Source organism: Mustela nigripes, chromosome 14 (genome assembly GCF_022355385.1).
Source record: "Mustela nigripes isolate SB6536 chromosome 14, MUSNIG.SB6536, whole genome shotgun sequence".
NCBI classification, from domain to species: domain Eukaryota; kingdom Metazoa; phylum Chordata; class Mammalia; order Carnivora; family Mustelidae; genus Mustela; species Mustela nigripes.
In genome coordinates this window covers 54,992,084-55,004,931 of record NC_081570.1, presented here as the reverse complement: position 1 = coordinate 55,004,931, position 12,848 = coordinate 54,992,084, and the positions used below count along the sequence as shown (strand labels likewise).

The 12,848-nt window shown below is 36.7% G+C and overlaps 1 long non-coding RNA gene across 1 annotated transcript in view; it reads left to right on the top strand.

Annotated features, from left to right (window-relative positions):
• LOC132001891 (uncharacterized) overlaps positions 1-12,848 on the top strand; it is a 93,140-nt gene that overhangs the window by 67,145 nt on the left and 13,147 nt on the right. Inside the window, exon 4 of the long non-coding RNA XR_009399709.1 lies at positions 11,052-11,224. This is a non-coding gene — a long non-coding RNA (uncharacterized LOC132001891). The remainder of the gene's footprint in view (positions 1-11,051; positions 11,225-12,848) is intronic.

Below are 12,848 nucleotides of genomic sequence, written 5' to 3'. Positions count from 1 at the left end.
TTACTGGCAAATACCATTCTACTCTCTGTTTCTATGAGTTGAACTTTTTTTTTTTTGGATTCCCTATATGTGATTCCATACAATATAAGTCTTTCTTTCTGGCTTATCTCATTTAGTATAATGTTCTCCAGATTCATCTATGTTGCAAAGGACAGAACTTCCTTCTTTCTCATGGTTGAATAATATTCTGGGGAGTGTGCGTGTGTGTGTGTGTGTGTGTGTGTGTGTGTATGCACAAGTGTATCATATCTTCTTTACTCATCTTGTCAGAAACTTAGGTTTTATTTTTGCTTATTTTATATAATGCTGCAGCGAACATGGGTTATAGGTATCTTTTCAAGATAGTGATTTCAGTTCTTTTGGATATATATACCCAGGAGTAGGATTGCTGGATAGTATGGTAGTTCAATTTTTAAATTTTTGAGGATGCTTCATAATGTTTTCCATAATGATCGTCTCATTTTACATTCCCACTAACAGTAAATGAGGGATCCCTTTTTTCCATATACATAATATTTGTTATCTGTTGTCTGTTTATAAAAGCCATTCTAAGGGGTATGAGTTATCACTGTGGTTTTGAGTTGCATTTTGTTGACAATTAGTGATGTTGAGCACCTTTTCATGTACCTGTTGACATTTGTATATCTTTTCTGGAAAAATATCTATTCAGTTCCTTTGTCTGTTTTTTGAATCAGATTATGTGTTTTGCTGCTATTGAGTTGTAGGAGTTCTCTCTATATTTTAGGTATTAACCCATTATCAAATATATGGTTTGCAAATATTTTCTCCCCTTCCAAAGGTTGCCCTTCCATTTTGTTGATTGTTTTCTTTGCTGTGCAGAAGCTTTTCAGTTTATTGTAGTCCCACTTCCTTGCTTTTGCTTTTATTGCCTGTGCTTTTGTTGTCATATCCAAAAGATCGTTGCCAAGACAAATGTTGAGGAGTTTTCCCTCCATGTTCTTTTCCAGGAGTTTTAGGGTTTGGGGTCTTACATTTGAGTCCCTAATTCATTTCAAGTTAGTTTTTGTGCATGTGAAAGATAGTTTCATTCTTTTGCATGTAGATATCTGGTTTTCCCAGCACCATTTATTAAAGAGACTTATCCTTTTCCCATTGTGTGTTCTTGGCACCTTTGTCAAAGATTAATATATGCATGAGTTTTTTTCTGGGCTCTTTATTCTGTTCCACTGATCTGTATGTCTGTTTTGAAGCCAATACCATACAGTTTTGATTACTATTGCTTTATACTGTAGTCTGAAATCAGGAAGTGTGGTGTCCTCAGCTTTGTTCTTCCTCAAGATTATTTTACCTATTTGGAGTCCTCTTTGGTTCCACACAAACTTTAGGATTTTTTTTTCTATTTCTGTGAAAAATGCCATTGGAATTTTGATAGGGATTGCATTGATTCTGTAGATTGCTTCAGGTAGTATGGACATTTTCACAATATTAATTCTAATCCAAGAGCACAAGACATCTTTCCATTTATTTGTATCTTCTTCAATCTCTTTCACCAGTGTCTTCTAGTTTTTAGTGTACAGATCTTTCACCTTCTTGGTTAAATTTATTCCTAAATATTTTATTGTTTTTGATGTTATTATAAATGGAATTGTTTTCTCAATTTCTCTTTTAGATAGTTTACTATATAAAATGCAACTCATTTTTATATATTGATTTTGTATCCTAAAACTACTGAATTTGTTAGTGTTAATTATTTTTTTGGTGGTGCCTTTAGGGTTCCTATATATACTATCATGAAATTTGCAGACAAATCATTTTACTTCTTGTTTTCTGATTTGGATACCTGTGATTTCTTTTTCTTGCCTAATTGCTCTGTCTTGTTGAATAGAAGTGACAATAATAGGCATCTTTGTCTTATTCCTGATCTTAGAGGACAAGCTTTACACTGTTTTTTGTTTGTTTGTTTGTTAATTTATTATTTAAATTCAATGTAATTAACATATAGGGGACTACATTAAACTGAAAAGCTTCTGCACAGCAAAGAAAACAATCAACAAAATGGAAGGGCAACCTTTGGAAGGGGAGAACTTAATGATTCATCAGTTGTATACAACAGCCAGTGCTCATTACATCAAGTACCCTCCTTAATACCCATCATCCAATTACCCCATCCATCTACCCACCTTCCTTCCAACAACCCTGTTGTTTCCTATAGTTTGTTTGTTTGTTTGTTTCCTATAGTTAAGAGTCTCTTATGGTTTGTGTCCTTCTCTGTTTTCATCTTATTTTATAAAGCTTTTCACTCTTGTGGATGATATTACCTATGGGATTGTTACATGTGGGTTTATTTTGTTGAGATACATTTCTTTTATACCTAATTTGTTGAGAGTTTTTATTATGAAAGAATGTTGAATTTTGCCAAATGCTATTTCTACACCTATTGTGATGATCATATGATTTTTATTCTCCATTCTGTTAATGTGTAACACATTTATTAATTTGCATGTGTTGAACCATCCTTGCATTCCAGGGATAAACCCCACTAGGTTATGGTATATGATCTTTTAAATGTGCCAGTTTGCTAGTATTTTGTTAAGGATTTGTACATCTCTGTTCATCAAGATATTGGCCTATAATTTTCTTTTCTTGTGTCTTTGTTTGGCTTTGTTATCATGGTAATGCTGCCCTCATAAAATTAGTTTTTTCCACTTTTTTTGAAAGAGTTTGAGAAAGATTAGCAGTAATTCTCCAAATGTTTGGTATAATTCACAAGTGAATTAAGTTATTTCCTTGTTGATCTTTTGCTTGGATGATCTGTCCATTTCAGTGAGGGGGTTGTTAAAGTCCCCAACTATTTTTGTATCATTGTGGATGTGTTTCTTTGATTTTGTTATTAATTGGTTTATGTAGTTGTCTGCTCCCATGTTAGGGGCACAGATATTTAAAATTGTTAGATCTTCTTGTTGGACAGAGCCTTTGAGTATGATATAGTGTCCTTCCTCATCTCTTATTATAGTCTTTGGCTTAAAATCTAATTAATCTGATATAAGGATTTCCACCCCAGCTTTCTTTTGATGTCCATTAGCATGGTAAATTGTTTTCCACCTCCTCACTTTGAATCGGGAGGTGTCTTTGGGTCTAAAATGAGTTTCTTGTAGACAGCATATTGATGGGTTTTGTTTTTTTTTTATCCATTCTGATACCCTGTGTCTTTTGATTGGGGCATTTAGCCCATTAACATTCAAGGTAACTATTGAGAGATATGAATTTAGTGCCATTGTGTTGCCTATAAGGTGACTGTTCCTTTTGTTGCCTATAAGGTGACTGTTTTCTCTGTTCCTTTCTGATCTACTACCTTTAGGCTCTCTCTTTGCTTAGAGGACCCCTTTCAATATTTCCAATAGAGCTGGTTTGGTGTTTACAAACTCTTTTAGTTTTTGTTTGTCCTGGAAGCTTTTTTATCTCTCCTTCTATTTTCAATCATAACCTAGCTGGCTATAGTATTCTTGACTGCATGTTTTTCTCATTTAGTGCTCTGAATATACCATGCCAGTTCTTTCTGGCCTGCCAGGTCTCTGTGGATAAGTCTGCTGTCAATCTAATATTTTTACCATTGTGTGTTACAGACTTCTTGTCCTGGGCTACTTTCAGGATTTTCTCTTTGTCACTAAGACTTGTACGTTTTACTATTAGGTGATGGGGTGTGGAACTATTCTTATTGATTTTGAGGGGGATTCTCTGTGCCTCCTGAATTTTTATGCTTTTTCCCTTTGCCATATTAGGGAAATTCTCTACAATAATTTGCTCCAATATACCCTCTGTCCCCCTCTCTCTTTCTTCTTCTTCTGGAATCCCAATTATTCTAATATTGTTTTGTCTTATGGTATCACTTATCTCTCAAATTCTCCCCTCGTGGTCCAGTAGTTGTCGGTCTCTCTTTTGCTCAGCTTCTTTATTCTCCATCATTTGGTCTTCTATATCACTAATCCTCTCTTCTGCCTCATTTATCCTAGCAGTAAGAGCCTCCACTTTTGATTGCACCTCATTAATAGCTTTTTAAAATTTCAGCTTGGTTAGATTTTAGTTATTTTATTTCTCCAGAAAGGTCTTTTATTTCTCCAGACAGTGTCTCTCTAATATCTTCCATGCCTTTTTCAAGCCCAGCTAGCATCTTGAGAATCATCATTCTGAACTCTAGATCTGACATTTTACCAACGTCCATATTGATTAGGTCTCTAGCCTTTGGTACTGCGACTTGTTCTTTTTTTTGTGGTGAGTTTTCTCAACTTGTCATTTTATCCAGATAAGAATATACGAACGAGAGAATAAAATACTAAGAGGGTGGCAAAGACCCCAGAAAAATGTGTGTTAACCAAATCAGAAGAGACCCCAAATCATGGGGAGAAGAAAGGGAGTAAAATGAAGTTAAGAAAAAGAAAAAATATATATTAGACTGATGAATAGAACAGAGCCACCCACTTGATTTTGGGAATATTTTGATCTCTTAGAAGAAACTACCTCCCAAAATTTTTAAGAAAGGAAAGCATATATATACACACACAAACACACACACACACACACACACAAATAAGGGTAAACATGATGAAGGGATGGATTATGATTGTAAAGATGAAAATTTTTTAAAAATTCTAAAGAAGGAGTTGATAAGATGAGTTAGTTGGAAAAGAAAGAAAAAGAAAGTGGAGAGAATTTGCTCAGGCTGGAGACTAGAATAAACCCTGTGCTAGATTTAGGGTATATTTTTATCTATTAGAAGAAGTCGTATCCCAAAATTTTTTTAGAAGAAAAAACCCTATGTGTATGCAAAAGATAAAGTTAGAGACACTGAAGGATAAAATATGACTATAATAATAAAGATTCAAAAAGATTTTTTGTACGAAAGGTACTGTTAGATAAACTAGTTAAAAAACGTTAAAAGAGGAAAGAGTAAAAGTTTAAAAAATTAGAATAAGAAAAAAATAAATAAAAATTTAATTAACTTTGCAAGACTAAAGAATCATGGGGAGAAATCCATGAATTCCATGCTTTGTTTTCCTCTCCTCTGGAATTCCGCTGTTTTCCTTGAGCTTGGTCTTGGCTGGATTTCTTGCTAATCTTCTGGGGGAGGGGCCTGTTGTAGTGATTCTCAAGTGTCTTTGCCCGAGGTGGAATTGCACCACCCTTACCAGGGGTCATAATAAGTAATCTGCTCTGTTTGCTCTTGGGAGCTTTTGTTCCCTGAATGCTTTCCGTAGAGCTCTGGAGGATAGGAATGAAAATGGTGCCTCCATCTCTAGCCTGGAGAGCTGAGAGCTCGGGGCCCCACTCCTCAGTGTGCCCTCGGAGAAAAGCACTCAATCACTCCCATCTACCTGGTCTCCAGCCACACTCCGAGCTCACCTGGTCTGTGACCGGGCATTTCTGTCTCTGGCACACAGCCCTGTTTGGAGTCTCCAAACCCAGCAGATCCCTGCCACTCTTCCAGTGGGGTCTCCCTGGATCTGCCACTTGTGGGTTCCCTGCTCAAAGAGCAGTGGTCTGACTTCTATGGATCACAGTTTAAGGTAACCCTGAGCTGAGAGCTCACTCCTCTGCTCTTATCTCTGTAGCTGGATTCCCTGCTCTGATACCTGTGAGCTCTGCTACACTCAGATAGCCCCAATCCTTCTGTGACCCTGCTGGACCTAACACCACGCTGTCCCCACAAGGGCTCAGCCCCCACTTAGCCTCTGGAGCTATGTTCCTCAGTGGAGTAGACTTCTAAAAGTTGTTGTTTTGTGCTCCGTTGCTCAGCTGCTTGCCTGGGAGCCAGCCCCTCCCCGCCATGGTCTGTCTTCCCATTGCTTTGGATTCACTTCTCCACAGGTCCTACCTTTCAGAAAGTCGTCGATTTTCTGTTTCTAGAATTGCTGCTCTGCTTTTCTTCAATCTTCTGTTGGATTTGTAGGTGTTTGGAATGGGTTGATAACTATCTAGCTGAACTCCCGCTACCTGATGTCATCTCAGCCTGCTACTTTTCTGCCATCTTGATTCCTCTCCCTCAGTCTAATATTTCTATCCTTATAGGTTATGGACTTCTTGTCCCTAGCTGCTTTCAGGATTTTCTCTTTGTCTTTGAGATTTGCAAGCCTCACTATTATATGTCGAGGTGTTGATATATTTTTATTGATTTTTGAGAGGGTTTCTCTTCCTCCTGGACTTGAATGCCAGATTAAGGAAATTCTCTGCTATAATTTGCTTCAATATACCTTCTGCCCCCCTTTTTTCCCTCTTCTTTTCAGATCCCAATTATTCTAATATTATTTCACTTTATGTTATCACTTATCTCTTGAATTCTCCCCTCATGATCTAGTAGTTGTTTATCTCTTCTTTTTTCTCAGCTTCCTTTTTCTCCATCATTTTGTCTTCTATATCACTAATTCTCTTTTCTGCTTCATTTTTCCTAGCAGTTAGAACCTCCATTTTTTTGTTAAAAATTTTATTTATTTCTTTGTCAGAGAGAGAGAGAGAGAGAGTAGCAGGCAGAGGGAGAAGCAGGCTCCCTACTGAGCAAGGAGCCTGATGCAGGACTTGATCCCAGGGCCCCGGGATCATGACCTGAGCCAAAGGTAGACCTTTAACCAACTAAGCCATCCAGGTGCCCCTAGAGTCTCTATTTTTGGTTGCATCTCATTAATAGGTTTTTTTATTTTGACTTGATTAGATTTTAGTTCTTTTATTTCTCCAGAATGGATTCTCTAGTGTCTTCCATGTTTTTTTTTAAGCCCAGCTAGTATCTTTATAATAGTTATTCTAAACTCTAGTTCTGACGTCTTATTTATATCCATACTGATTATGTCCCTGGCAGTCAGTACTCCCTGTTGTTCTCTTTTTTGATGTGAGTTTTCCCATTTAGTCATTCTGTCCAGAGAATAATAGATGAACGAGAGAACAAAATGCTAAAAGGGTAACAATGCACCCAGAGAAATATATACTAAGCAAATCAGAAGAGACCCCAAACCAAAAAAAAGTAGAAAGTATAAAAGGAAGATAAAAAGAGAATATAGTCAAACAGATGAATGGAACGGAGCAATACACTGGATCCTGTGTATATTTTGGGCTTTTTGTTAGAAAACTATATCCCAAAATTATGAAGAAAGAATATATATATATATACATATATATTCTTTTTATATATATATAAGAATATATATATGTGTATGTATGTATGTGTATATGTGTGTATATATGTGTATATGCATACATATGTACACATAAATACATATATATAATTAAATATATTTACAGTATAGAATGTTACTGTAAAAAATGAAAATTAAAAAACAAAAAAAAGAAAATATAATTAGACAGGTTAACAGACAAGAGCAATGCACTGGATCCTATGTATATTTTGGTCTGTTAGAAAACATACATCCCAAATTTTAAAGAAAGAAAAATTTGGGGGTGCCTGGGTGACTCAGTTGTTAAGCGTCTGCCTTCAGCTTCTGATCATGATCCCAGGGTCATAGGATCGAGCCCCGCATCAGGCTCCCTGCTCAGTAGGAAGCTTGTTTCTCCCTCTCCCACTCCCCCCTTCTTGTGTTTCCTCTCTCACTGTGTCTCTGTCAAATAAAAAAATAAAAACCTTTTTAAAAAGAAAGAAAGAAAGAAAGACACACACACACACACACACACATATATATATATACACACACACAAATAAAATTAAATACAATGAAGTGATAGAATGTAACTGTAAAAATGAAAATTAAAAGCCAAAAAAAAGAACATGAATAGACAGGTGAACAGAACAGAGTAGTACACTGTATCCTGTGTGTATTTTTGGTCTGTTTATTAGCAGAAACTACATCCCAAAAGTGTAAAGAAAGAAATACACACACATACACACACACACACACACACACACACACAAATATTTGTATATATGTAAAATTAAATACAGTAAAAGGATAGAATGTAACTGTAAAGATGAAAATTTAAAAAGACCTAAAAAAAGAGTTGATAAAATAAATTGGTTGAAAAGGAGAGAGAGAAAAAATTAAAATTAAAAGAGTAAAGAATTAGGAGCAAAAAACTATGTATTCTACACACTATGTTCCCCTAGTGCTGGAGTTTTGCAGTTCTGTGTGATTGGTAAACTTGGTCTTCACCAGATGTTTTTCCTGATCTTCTGCTGGCAAGGCCTGCTGCACTAATTCTCAGGTGTCTTTGCCCCACGTGGAACTGCACCACCCTTGCCAGAGGGCAAAGCCGAGTGAGCTGCAACTCTGGATTGCTCAATGTGACTTTTGTTCCCTGAAGGTTTTCCACTCTGCTTTAGAGGATTAAAATGAAAATGGCAGCCTCCCAATCTCCAGCCCTGGAGCTGAAATCTCTAGGCTCCACTCCTCAGTGTGCCTTCAGGGAAAAGCAGTGAATCACTCTTATCTCCCTGGCCTCCATCTGCAGCCTGCACTCCGTGTTCACCAGCCTGTGACCAAGTGTTTCTATCTCAGGCAGGCAACCCTTCTATGAGTCTCCAAAACTCATAGACTCCTGTGGCCAGCTCCCATGCCACTTCTCCTGGGGTTGGGCTAAGGGGAATCTCACCTCAGTCCTGCCTTTTGCTGGGCCCCTGCTCAGACAGTGGTCGCCCAACCACGCTGGATCATGGTTTATGGCAACAGTGAGTTGAGAGCCCACTTCTGGGCTCACCAATTACAACCAGCTTCCCCATTCCAATGCTCAGGAACTCTGCTGCACTCAGGCACCCCTGGTCTTCCTGATACCCTGGGGATCCTGATAAAACCACCTAGGTTTCTGCCCCACTTTGCTACCTGAGTACCTTTCAGGCAGGGATGTCCCTCACCAGAGCAGAAATCTAAAAGTTCTGATTTTGTGCTTTGCTGCTATCTCACTTTCTAGTAGCCATATTTTGGAAGCACCCTCCCCCTGTGGTCTATCTTCTAATATATCACCTTGGATTCACTTCTCCATACCTCCTACCTTGCAGAAAGTGGTCACTTTTCTATTTGTAGAATTGCAGCAATTCTTTTCTTCAATCTCTGATTGAGTTCACAGGTATTCAGAATAATTTGAAACCTATCTAGCTGAATTCCTGGGACCAGACAAAACTAAAGTCTCCTACTCCTCTGCCATCTTGGACCCAACCTCCATTGGAGGATCTAAACAGAGGAATGACAATGATTTGACTCCAGGGATTCTGGTCTAAACAACTAGAAAGATTGGATAAAGTGACCCTTGAGATGGGGTAAACCTGAATAGGAAAATATTTTGCAGAAGAATGGGAAGGGAATTAGAAATCTGTTTTGGAACATGTTAAGTTTAGAGTTCCTGATATGCCTTCAGACAGAGATGTTCAGTAGGCAGCTGGTCACATCAGGTTGAGATTCAGAGGAGAGAAGCAGGTGGGATAGAAAGTTTTGAGTGTCACCTGCACACAGATGGAATTTAAAGCCACAAATATGAGTGAGATTACCAAGAAAGTGGATATAAACTAGAGACCGAAATGGGGAGAAGCCCTAGGACTGTGCCCAGAACATTGCTATGCAAAGATATCAGGAAAAATAAACCAGGCCAAATTTTCTACCAACTATTCAAAAAAGGTTACTAGGAAGTACATTTATTTATGATTGGAAAAAAGAATTAAATGCCTATATCATAAAGCTAAAGAATCTTGATGGAAACATAGACCTTAACCTAAGGGATGATAACATTCAACCTGCTGACATTTTGGCAAAAAATACCTTGGCCTTTAAAAAAACTAGCTGACTGAGTCATTCATCAAATTCTAACAGGGATTTAATTTCAGTCAAATGATGGGCAATGATTGAAATATGAACTGCCTGTCCAAAATGGGTGAATTAGAATAAATGGGCTTACTTGAACAAAAGAGAAAGAGAGATCAAGATCTAGTTTTAACTCAAGGGTTTCAATGGGGAAGCACACAATTTCACAGTTTTTATTCAGTGCCTGTTATCACTTGAAAGGGTAACTGGGGAAATACAGATAATTTAAATTAGACACTTTTTCTTCAGAAAGATTGCAACAGAAAAATTGACAATAAGCTAAGTAAAATATGATAAGAGACATAGAGAGGCAGACACACCTCATGGAGGGTCAAGCTTAATAAGGTGATTCTCCATTGGGTGCATCTGAGAATCTCCATAGAGGACATGGAATTGAAGATAGCCCCTAAAATATGAGGTAGCATGGGATATTGACAGGTAGAAGATACAGTATGAACAAAGGCTGTGAGGTGGGAAAACTCAGGAGTATGTTTCACTGGTGGGTGGTCATGTCCCCAAACCCTTGTTATTGTTATTCATATTTCATTAATTTTTTTCCTTCCAAAGTACAAAAGCAGAGATTGCATAAATAATTATTAGCTTGAATCCACTAAGAAAATAAGTGTATATTTGCACAGTTATGTTCATTGCAGCATTATTCACAATAACCAAGAGGTAGAAACATCTAAATGGCCATCAATGGATGAATGAAAAGGAAATTGTGGCATACATGTAATGGGATATTCTGCAGTCTAAAGAGAAGAAAATTCCATCAGATGTACAATATGGATGAACTTTGAGGACATTAGGCTAAATGAAATAAACTGATCACAAAAACAAAGATACTGAATGAATCCACTTCACTGAGGTATCTAAAGTAATTAAACTCATAGAAACTGAAAGTAGAATGGAGTGCCGGGGTAGAGAGGAGATAGAAAAGAAGAAAAATGGTTGAGAGAGCTATTGTACAATAACATGCATATAGTTAACACTATTGTGCTCCATTCTTTAAAATAGTTAAGATGGTAAATTTTATGCTATGTGTTTTTTTTTAAACCACAATTTTAAAAAAAAAGAAAAGAAAAAATGTGACTGTGCCCATACTCCTTCGATTGTAATTAAATCTAACCCAAATAGCTTAGTCAAACAAAGGAGAATTTATTGGTTCAGAGAACCTAATGTAGGGTAAGGATACTGCAGAGCCTTAAAGAAAACTACCAACGAGGGACTCTAAAAAGCCCCTAGCTGTTGCTCTTTGCCTCCTGACTAATTTTATTTCTCTCTGCAAATGTACTTTCTCTACAGGCTGATGGTAGCTCCCAGGTTTTACACGTTGGTCTTTCTGCCGTAGAAAGAATGCCTGATGTTCTCCCTCTGAGTTAAAAACATTGAGAAGAGTTATAAGTAGCCCAGTCAGCCTCTGGACCAACTGATGACAGGATCTTATAAGAAGATATTATAGATCTTATAAGAACTTGGTAAGTCCTGTGGGAACCATATGATTGGGAATGGAATGGGGTGAAGGTTATATCAGCTAACTATTAACATTTTAATGCCGTATAACAAACATCCCAAACTAGTGGTTTAAAACAACTGTTATTTATTTCCATCATGTGCTGATTGGCTGGTGCAGCTCTACTTCAGACTGTGGTGACCAGGATATCTGTATTCCACAACTTGGTCATCCTCCCTGGAGCTAGTAAGCTAGCCAGGGCTAGTGGGTAGCCTCTGAAGTTTTGACCAAGAACCATCCCAATGTTGCCCCTCTCCTACTCTCATGCCATTGTTCAATGTAAATCACATGGCTAAACAATAATTCAAAGGGCAGAAAAGTACTTCTTACCCACAGTGAAACTATAGTCAAAGTGAGATGGAGAGGATTGGAAAGAATGAGGCTGAATCATTTCATCCACCACAAAGGGTAGATGTGAGAAACAGCTCCCAGAGACAGACTGGATCTTGGGCAAACAAATATCAATCCCAAAATGCTAAAGTAGAGAGCAATTGGAAGAGAATTAGTTAGTCTTACAATGTAACAAGTACTATACTAAGAATTTTATAGATAGCATCTGAAAGGAGAAACAGAAATGTTATATTTCACCTGAAACAATATAATTTTGCCTATAAACTGTCTTAAGTTCTGAAGAAAGCATCCTTGAGGATTCCAAGTTAATATCTCTTTTTCTAGTTGCTGCTTCTTTAGGAGTAGATCATGGCCTGATCTGATCTTTATGTTTGTGAGAGAGAGGCATCAGGATGGTGCTTCCTTTTCCTCCTGGTATTGGGAAATCAAAGTGTTTACACTTGTAAACACATTTAAAAAGGTGATATCTAATATAAATTAGGTTGTCAAATTTTTACAGACTAAATCTTGGCTGATGTATTTAACTAATTTGTCTTCTTTAGACACCTTTATACTTTACACATTTTGTACAGCCTTGTTTATAAGAACATTTATATTTGGATGAGATATCCTTCTTCAGTTAATACTAATCAAGTGTTTAAAAAAAAGAATGATTCAATGTGTTAGAGTTAAATCTTTGTTCATGTTTCACTCTAAAAGCAATAGAAAACAAATCCAGATCTTAGTATTTTTCAGTAGTAAAGAACTCTCAAAGAGTTTCATTACTTCATATTGTATATTATATCTCTTATTTTCTGGATGGCAAAATTATAGATATATTCTTTTTTTAAGGCAAAATTTCAAATTGGAGTTACAAGAGAAAATAGTAAAGCTGAGTTATTTTGAAGTTATTTTATTACAACAAAACATAAATTTTCCTTTACAAAAAACTCTGAAAATCCAATTTCCTTTTCTTGAACAATCTATGAGCCATGATAGATCATAGTAACCACAAATTATATACAGCACACTGATTTCTTTTTAGATAGCTCTAAATATGTGCAACTTCTTAAGTCATTTTCCCATTATGAATAAAAGATCACTTAAAAACAAAACAAAAAGATATTTTTATCACTTTAGCATGCTTGTATTTGCAATAGTCAGAACTTTTTTTACTATACCTGATAGAAATCCAACTCAAACTACCTAAGTAAAAAGTGGGAATAAATGGGGAAGGAATGTTATAGAACTAATGTTAT